This window comes from Misgurnus anguillicaudatus, chromosome 17, assembly GCF_027580225.2.
Source record: "Misgurnus anguillicaudatus chromosome 17, ASM2758022v2, whole genome shotgun sequence".
Lineage (NCBI taxonomy): Eukaryota > Metazoa > Chordata > Actinopteri > Cypriniformes > Cobitidae > Misgurnus > Misgurnus anguillicaudatus.
Genome location: NC_073353.2, coordinates 28,971,490 through 28,981,938, shown reverse-complemented (window position 1 = coordinate 28,981,938; position 10,449 = coordinate 28,971,490).

The window sequence follows — 10,449 nt, the reverse complement described above, 5'->3', positions numbered from 1 at the left end:
TTACTTGTGACTAGGGGTGTAACAATTGGGCACATAATTGGCCACTCCCAAGCCACGCCCCTAGCAACCAAATTTGAGCACCCTAGCAACAGAGTAAACAAAGCCTTATATCTCCGCATCAGAACATCGTAGAGACACGGGGGTTGGACCGTTTGACTCGTGACTTGGAGGGTAATCAGTACTGGATGCCAATTTTTTCCCTAGCAACCAAATACAGTACCCTAGCAACAGAGTAAACAATGCCTTATATCTCCGCATCAGAACATCGTAGAGACACGGGGGTTGGACCGTTTGACTCGTGACTTGGAGGGTAATCACTAGTGGATGCAATTTTTTCCCTAGCAACCAAATACAGTACCCTAGCAACAGAGTAAACAAAGCCTTATATCTCCGCATCAGAACATCGTAGAGACACGGGGGTTGGACCGTTTGACTTGTGACTCGGCGGGTAATCACTAGTGGATGTCATTTTTTTCCCTAGCAACCAAATACAGTACCCTAGCAACAGAGTAAACAAAGCCTTATATCTCCGCACCAGAACATCGTAGAGACACGGGGGTTGGACCGTTTGACTAGTGACTCAGAGTGTAATCATTATGGGATGCCAATTTTTTCCCTAGCAACCAAATACAGTACCCTAGCAACAGAGTAAACAAAGCCTTATATCTCAGCATCAGAACATCGTAGAGACACGGGGGTTGGACCGTTTGACTCGTGACTCAGAGTGTAATCATTATGGGATGCCAATTTTTTCCTTAGCAACCAAATACAGTACCCTAGCAACAGAGTAAACAAAGCCTTATATCTCCGCATCAGAACATCGTAGAGACACGGGGGTTGGACCGTTTGACTCAAGACTCAGAGTGTAATCATTATGGGATGCCAATTTTTTCCCTAGCAACCTAATACAGTACCCTAGCAACAGAGTAAACAAAGCCATATATCTCCGCATCAGAACATCGTAGAGACACGGGGGTTGGACCGTTTGACTCGTGACTCGGCGGGTAATCATTATGGGATGTCAAATTTTTCCCTAGCAACCAAATACAGTACCCTAGCAACCGAATAAACAAAGCCTTATATCTCCGCATCAGAACATCGTAGAGACATGGGGGTTGGACCGTTTGACTCGTGACTCGGAGGGTAATCACTATGGGATGTCAAAAATTTCCCTAGCAACCAAATACAGTACCCTAGCAACAGAGTAAACAATGCCTTATATCTCCGCATCAGAACATCGTAGAGACACGGGAGTTGGATCGTTTTACTTTTGGCTTGGAGTATAATCATATATGTTACCCAGAATTTTGCCACGGCAAGCACCACTCACATTTTCTTCAGGAAATGTACCTATCTAGTTATATCTTATTCTTATGTCTGCACGTTTTTTCGGCGCGTAACTCGTCCCGCACGGTTTGCCGTAGTCCCATGAAAGCGGGCTCAAATCGCCCGGTTTATTGAGGAGAGGTGTGCTATGACTTTTATAAGCGATTGGGTGCAGGATTTCCGAAAGGGGGGCGAAAAACCACCCGAAAAATCCCATTGACTTAACATTGCGCCTAACTTTGACGAGTCATAGCTCCGCTCGAGGATTTTGTAGAAACATGTGGGTTACAACATTTGAAGAGGGTGGTAGGCTCTGTAAGAACATGGATCGCAATGGGGTGTAAGTTGTACCCCTGGGGTGTAAGAGGTGCCCAAAAATGCCCAATGAAAAGTCAATGGGGCAAAATCCCATAGACTTAACATTGCAAAAATTTTGACGGGTCATAGGTCAGAGCGAGGATTTCATAGAAACATCAGGGTTACTAAATTTAAAGAGGGTGGTAGGCTATGTAAGAACATACATGACATTGGGGTTTAAGTTGTACCCCTGGGGTGTAAGAGGCACCCGAAAATTCCCATTGAGGAAACATGCCCATATAAGGGAATAAAACAGTTCCAGATGGGATATCTTTGCTTTACAGTGTCGTAGAGATAAGTGGGTGGGCTCATTTCACTCAGGCATCCAATCAGTCTCTCAGGATCATCCCAGATCTATTAAGCCACGCCCCTAGCAACCACTTTTGGGCACCCTAGCAACATCTTCCATAGACTGCCATTATAAAATGCCCAGATGGATATCTTTGCACCACAGTGTCATAGAGACATGGGGGTGGGCTCATTTTACTCAGGCATCCAATCAGTCTCTCAGGATCCTTACATAGGTATTAAGCCACGCCCCTAGCAACCACTTTTGAGAACCCTAGCAACATAAAATTCAAACAGTTATATCTCGGCATCCGAACATCGTAGAGACACAGGGGTTGGACCATTTGACTCGTGACTCAGAGTGTAATCATTATGGGATGCCAATTTTTTCCCTAGCAACCAAATACAGTACCCTAGCAACAGAGGAAACAAAGCCTTATATCTCCGCATCAGAACATCGTAGAGACACGGGGGTTGGACCGTTTGACTTGTGACTCGGAGTATAATCATTATGGGATGCCAATTTTTTCCCTAGCAACCAAATACATTACCCTAGCAACAGAGTAAACAAAGCCTTATATCTCCGCATCAGAACATCGTAGAGACACGGGGGTTGGACTGTTTGATTCGTGACTCAGCGTGTAATCATTATGGGATGCCAATATTTTCCCTAGCAACCAAATACAGTACCCTAGCAACAGAGTAAACAAAGCCTTATATCTTCGCATCAGAACATCGTAGAGACACAGGGGTTGGACCGTTTGACTCGTGACTCAGAGTGTAATCACTATGGGATGCCAATTTTTTCCCTAGCAACCAAATACAGTACCCTAGCAACAGAGTAAACAAAGCCTTATATCTCCGCATCAGAACATCGTAGAGACACGGGGGTTGGACCTTTTGACTCGTGACTCGTAGGGTAATCACTAGTGGATGCCATTTTTTCCCCTAGCAACCAAATACAGTACCCTAGCAACAGAGTAAACAAAGCCTTATATCTCCGCATCAGAACATCGTAGAGACACGGGGGTTGGACCATTTTACTTGTGACTCGGCATGTAATCACTAGTGGATGGCAATTTTTTCCCTAGCAACCAAAACAGTACCCTAGCAACAGAGTAAACAAAGCCTTATATCTCCGAATCAGAACATCGTACAGACACGGGGGTTAGACCGTTTGACTTGTGAGTCGGAGTGTAATCACTAGTAGATGCAAATTTTCTCCCTAGCAACCAAATACAGTACCCTAGCAACCGGATAAACAAAGCCTTATATCTCCGCATCAGAACATCGCAGAGACACGAGAGTTGGATTGTTTTACTTTTGGCTTGGAGTATAATCATATATTGTCCCGAGAATTTTGCCACGGCAAGCACCACTCACATTTTCTTCAGGAAATGTACCTATCTAGTATTTTTAATACTATTCGTTTAAATATGCATCATTCAGAAAAAAACAACTATAGAAAGTTTATTATTTCCATGTGTGTCTAAACCTTGCAAATGACATGGGGGCTGGATCGTTTTACTTTTGGCTTGGAGTATAATCATATATGGTCCCCAGAATTTTGCCACGGCAAGCACCACTTCACATTTTCTTCAGGAAATGTACCTATCTAGTTATAAATATTATTATTCTTATGTCTGCACACTTTTTCGGCGCGTAACTCGTCCCGCACGGTTTGCCGTAGTCCCATGAAAGAGGCCTCAAATCGACCGGTTTATTGAGGAGATGGTGGCTATGACTTTTATAAGCGATCGGGTGCAGGTTTTTCGAAAGGGGTGCGAAAAACCACCCGAAAAAATCCCATTGACTTAACATTGTGCCCAACTTTGATGGGTCATAGCTCCGCTCAAGGATTTTGAAAAAACATGTAGGTTACAACATTTGAAGAGGGTGGTAGACTCTGTAAGAACATACATCACATTGGGGTGTAAGCTGTACCCAAGGGGTGTAAGAGGCACCCGAAATTTCCCATTGACTTATAATGGGGCAGGAAACATGCCCATATAAGGAAATAAAAAAGTTCCAGATGGGATATCTTCGCTTTACAATGTTGTAGAGACATGGGGGTGGGCTCATTTTACTCAGACATCCAATCAATTTATCAGGATAGTCCCAGAGCTATTAAGCCACGCCCCTAGCAACCACTTTTAAGCACCCTAGCAACATAAAATTCAAACAGTTATATCTCGGCATCAGAACATCGTAGAATCACGGGGGTTGGATCGTTTTACTTGTGACTCGGAGGGTAATCACTGGCCACATCATTGGCCACTCCCAAGCCCCGCCCCTAGCAACCAAATAGGAGCACCCTAGCAACCGAATAAACAAAGCCTTATATCTCCGCATCAGAACATCGTAGAGACACGGGGGTTGGACCGTTTGACTCGTGACTCGGAGGGTAATCACTAGTGGATGCCGTTTTTTTTCCCTAGCAACCAAATACAGTACCCTAGCAACAGAGTAAACAAAGCCTTATATCTCCGCATCAGAACATCGTAGAGACACGGGGGTTGGACCGTTTGACTCGTGACTCGGAGGGTAATCACTAGTGGATGCCGTTTTTTTCCCTAGCAACCAAATACAGTACCCTAGCAACAGAGTAAACAAAGCCTTATATCTCCGCATCAGAACATCGTAGAGACACGGGGGTTGGACCGTTTTACTTGTGACTCGGAGGGTAATCACTAGTGGATGCCGTTTTTCCCCCTAGCAACCAAATACAGCACCCTAGCAACAGAGTAAACAAAGCCTTATATCTCCGCATCAGAACATCGTAGAGACACGGGGGTTGGACCGTTTGACTCGTGAATCGGAGGCTAATCACCAGTGGATGCCAATTTTCCCCCTAGCAACCAAATACAGTACCCTAGCAACAGAGTAAACAAAGCCTTATATCTCCGCATCAGAACATCGTAGAGACACGGGGGTTTGACCGTTTGACTCGTGACTTGGAGGGTAATTACTAGTGGATGGCAATTTTTTCCCTAGCAACCAAATACAGTACCCTAGCAACAGAGTAAACAAAGCCTTATATCTCCGCATCAGAACATTGTACAGACACGGGGGTTGGACCGTTTGACTTGTGACTTGGAGTGTAATCACCAGTGGATGCCAATTTTCCCCCTAGCAACCAAATACAGTACCCTAGCAACCGGATAAACACAGCCTTACATCTCCGCATCAGAACATCGTAGAGACACGGGAGTTGGATCGTTTTACTTTTGGCTAGGAGTATAATCATATATGGTCCCCAGAATTTTGCCACGGCAAGCACCACTCACATTTTCTTCAGGAAATGTACCTATCTAGTTAGTGGTGCTTGCATTTATGCAAGGCATCACTATTATTATCTCTCATACTTATTATTATTATAATTATTATTATTCTTCTTTTTCTGGACACTTTTTTCGGCGCGTAACTCGTCCCGCACGCTTTGTCGTAGACCCATGAAATAGGGCTCAAATCGACCGGCTTATTGAGGAGAGGTGTGCTATGACTTTTATAAGCGATCGGGTGCAGGATTTCCGAAAGGGGGGCGAAAAACCACCCGAAAAATCCCATTGACTTAACATTGCGCCCAACTTTGACGAGTCATAGCTCCGCTCGAGAATTTTGTAGAAACATGTGGGTTACAACATTTGAAGAGGGTGTTAGGCTCTGTAAGAACATGGATCACAATGGGGTGTAAGTTGTACCCCTGGGGTGTAAGAGGTGCCCAAAAGTGCCCCATTGACTTATAATGGGGCAGGAAACACGCCCATATAAGGGAATAAAACCGTTCCAGATGGGATATCTTTGCTTTACAGTGTCGTAGAGATAAGTGGGTGGGCTCATTTTACTCGGGCATCCAATCAGTCTCTCAGACTCATCCCAGAGCTATTAAGCCACGCCCCTAGCAACAATTTTTGGCACCCTAGCAACATCTCCCATAGACTGCCATTATAAAATGCCAGGATGGATATCTTTGCAGCACAGTGTCATAGAGACTTGGGGGTGGGCTCATTTTACCCAGACATCCAATCAGTCTCTCAGGATCCTTATTGAGGTATTAAGCCACGCCCCTAGCAACCACTTTTGAGCACCCTAGCAACATAACATTTAAACAGTTATATCTCGACATCAGAACATCGTAGAGACACGGGGGTTGGACCGTTTTACTTGTGACTCGGAGTGTAATAACTGGCCACATCATTGGCCACTCCCAAGCCACGCCCCTAGCAACCAAATATGAGCACCCTAGCAACCGAATAAACAAAGCCTTATATCTCTGGATCCGAACATCATAGAGACATGGGGGTTGGGTCTTTGGGTCATGTTAGCTTCATGCTAGCTTAATGCTAAGTCATACTAGCTTCATGCTAGTTTCATGCTAGCTTAATGCTAATTTCATAATAAATCTTGCTAACTTCACATTAAATCATGCTAGCTTCATGCTAACTTCATGTTAACTTCTTGCTAATCATGCTAACATCATGCTAGCTTCATGCTAATCATGCTAACATCATGCTATCTTTATGCTAATCATTCTAACATCATGCTAACTTCATGCTAATCATGCTAACATCATGCTAATCATGCTAGCCTCATGCTAATCATGTTAGCTTCATGCTAGCTTTATGCTAATCATGCTAACTTCATGTTAGCTTCATGCTAGCTTCATGCTAATCATGCTAGCTTCATGCTAATCATGCTAACATCATGCTAACATCATGCTAACATCATGCTAACATCATGCTAACATCATGCTAGCTTCATGCTAATCATGCTAGCTTCATGCTAATCATGCTAGCTTCATGCTAATCATGCTAGCTTCATGCTAGCTTCATGCTAATCATGCTAGCTTCATGCTAGCTTCATGCTAATCATGCTAGCTTCATGCTAACATCATGCTAACATCATGCTAACATCATGCTAGCTTCATGCTAATCATGCTAGCTTCATGCTAATCATGCTAGCTTCATGCTAATCATGCTAGCTTCATGCTAGCTTCATGCTAATCATGTTAGCTTCATGCTAGCTTCATGCTAATCATGCTAGCTTCATGCTAGCTTCATGCTAGCTTCATGCTAGCTTCATGCTAATCATGCTAGCTTCATGCTAACACAATGCTAACACAATGCTAATCATGCTAACATCATGCTAATCATGCTAATCATGCTAGCTTCATGCTAATCATGCTAGCTTCATGCTAATCATGTTAGCTTCATGCTAGCTTCATGCTAATCATGCTAGCTTAATGCTAGCTTCATGCTAACTTCATGCTAATCATGTTAGCATCATGCTAGCTTCATGCTAGCTTCATGCTAATCATGTTAGCTTCATGCTAGCTTCATGCTAATCATGCTAGCTTCATGCTAATCATGTTAGCTTCATGCTAGCTTCATGCTAACTTCATGCTAATCATGCTAACATCATGCTAATCATGCTAGCTTCATGCTTATCATGCTAGCTTCATGCTAATCATGTTAGCTTCATGCTAGCTTCATGCTAACTTCATGCTAATCATGTTAGCTTCATGCTAGCTTCATGCTAGCTTCATGCTAATCATGTTAGCTTCATGCTAGCTTCATGCTAATCATGCTAGCTTCATGCTAATCATGTTAGCTTCATGCTAGCTTCATGCTAACTTCATGCTAATCATGCTAACATCATGCTAATCATGCTAGCTTCATGCTTATCATGCTAGCTTCATGCTAATCATGTTAGCTTCATGCTAGCTTCATGCTAGCTTCATGCTAATCATGCTAGCTTCATGCTAACTTCATGCTAACTTCATGCTAACTTCATGCTAATCATGCTAACATCATGCCAACTTCCTGATAATCATGCTAACATCATGCTAACTTCATGCTAATCATATTAACATCATGTTAGCTTCATGCTAATGATGTTCGCTTTATGCTAGCTTCATGCTAATCATGTTAACATCATACTACCTTCACGTTAATTATGCTAACATCATGCTAGCTTCATGGTAATCATACTACCTTCAATAAACAAAGCCTTATATCTCCACAACAGAACATCGTAGAGACACGGGGGTTGGACCGTTTGACTCGTGACTCTGAGTATAATCATACATTGCCCCCAGAATTTTGCCACGGCAAGCACCACTTCACATTTTCTTCAGGAAATGTACCTATCTAGTTATTATTTTTCTTCTGATCCCCAAAATTTCTGACTGTAACTCCTCCTAGAGCTTTCAAGCTAGATTTACCAAACTTTCCAAAAGTCTTCAGACTGGTCTGACTTAGCGTGCTATGACTTTTCTAACAGATGGGACCTACCGAATTCCTCAACGGGGCGCTCAAACACCCCAAATTTTCCATTGACTTAACATTGCGACAAACTTTGACGGGTCATAGCTGCAAGCGAGAAGTTTGTAGAAACTTGTGCGTTACCACATTTGAAGAGGCTGGCAGGCTCTGTAAGAACATACATCACATTGGGGTGTAAGTTTCACCCCTGGGGTGTAAGAGGCACCCAAATTTCCCCATTGACTTATAATGGGGCAGGAAACATGCCCATATAAGGGAATAAAAGCGTCCCAGATGGAATATCTTCACTTTAGAGGGTCGTAGAGATATGGGGGTAGGCTCATTTTACTCAGGCATCCAATCAGTCTCTCAGGATCGTCCCATAGCTATTAAGCCACGCCCCTAGCAACCATTTTTGGGCACCCTAGCAACATATCCCATAGACTGCCATTATAAAATGCCCAGATGGATATCTTTGCAGCACAGTGTCAAAGAGACATGGGGGTGGGCTCATTTTACTCAGGCATCCAATCAGTCTCTGAGGATTCTTATTGAGGTATTAAGCCACGCCCCTAGCAACCAAATATGAGCACCCTAGCAACATAATAAACAAAGCCTTATATCTCTGGATCCGAAAATCATAGAGACATGGGGGTTGGGTCTTTTGGTCATGTTAGCTTCATGCTAGCTTCATGCTAAGTCATACTAGCTTCATGCTAGTTTCATGCTAGCTTTATGCTAATTTCATAGTAAATCTTGCTAACTTCATGCTAATTCATGTTAACATCATGCTAGCTTCATGCTAATTCATGTTAGCTTCATGCTAATTCATGTTAGCTGCATGCTAATTCATGTTAGCTTCATGCTAGCTTCATGCTAATTCATGTTAGCTTCATGCTAGCTTCATGTTAATTCATGTTAGCATCATGCTAGCTTCATGTTAATTCATGTTAGCTTCATGCTAATTAATGTTAGCATCATGCTAGCTTCATGCTAATTCATGTTAGCATCATGCTAGCTTCATGCTAATTCATGTTAGCTTCATGCTAGCTTCATGCTAATTCATGTTAGCATCATGCTACCTTCATGCTAATTCAAGTTAGCTTCATGCTAATTCATGTTAGCATCATGTTAGCTTCATGCTAATTCATGTTAGCATCATGCTAGCTTCATGCTAATTCATGTTAGCATCATGCTAGCTTCATGTTAATTCATGTTAGCTTCATGCTAGCTTTATGCTAATTCATGTTAGCATCATGCTAACTTCATGTTAGCATCATGCTAACTTCATGCTAATTCATGTTAGCTTCATGCTAATTCATGTTAGCTTCATGCTAGCTTCATGCTAATTCATGTAAGCATCATGTTAGCTTCATGCTAATTCATGTTAGCTTCATGTTAATTCATGTTATCATCATGCTAGCTTCATGCTAATTCATGTTAGCTTCATGTTAATTCATGTTATCATAATGTTAGCATCATGCTAATTCATGTTAGCATCATGCTAGCTTCATGCTAATTCATGTTAGCATCATGCTAGCTTCATGCTAATTCATGTTAGCATCATGCTAGCTTCATGCTAATTCATGTTAGCTTCATGCTAGCTTCCCAGCTAACAAATTTAGGTTCTAAAAACGTTTTCCAAACGTTCTATTTTGGTTGTGGGAACGTTGTTTTGGAACGTTATTTAAACGTTAAAATGTCCAGTTTTCTTGTCGTGATTATAACGTTATTTAAAGGTTCTAAAAACGTTCCATATAACGTTTTCCTAACTATATTTTCACCCATTATACAACGTTCTTAGAACATTTATTTATAACGTTCTTAAAACATTAAAATGTCCAGTTTTCTTGTCGTGATTATAACGTTATTTAAAGGTTCTAAAAACGTTCCATATAACGTTTTCCTAACTTTATTTTCACCCATTATACAACGTTCTTAAAACATTTATTTATAACGTTCTTAAAACGTTAAAATGTCCAGTTTTCTTGTCGTGATTATAACGTTATTTAAAGGTTCTAAAAACGTTCCATATAACGTTTTCCTAACTTTATTTTCACCCATTATAGAACGTTCTTAAAACATTTCTTTGTAATGTTCTTAAAACGTTAAAATGTCCAGTTTTCTTGTCGTGATTAGAACGTTATTTAAAGGTTCTAAAAACGTTTCATATAACGTTTTCCTAACTTTATTCTCATCCATAATACAACGTTCT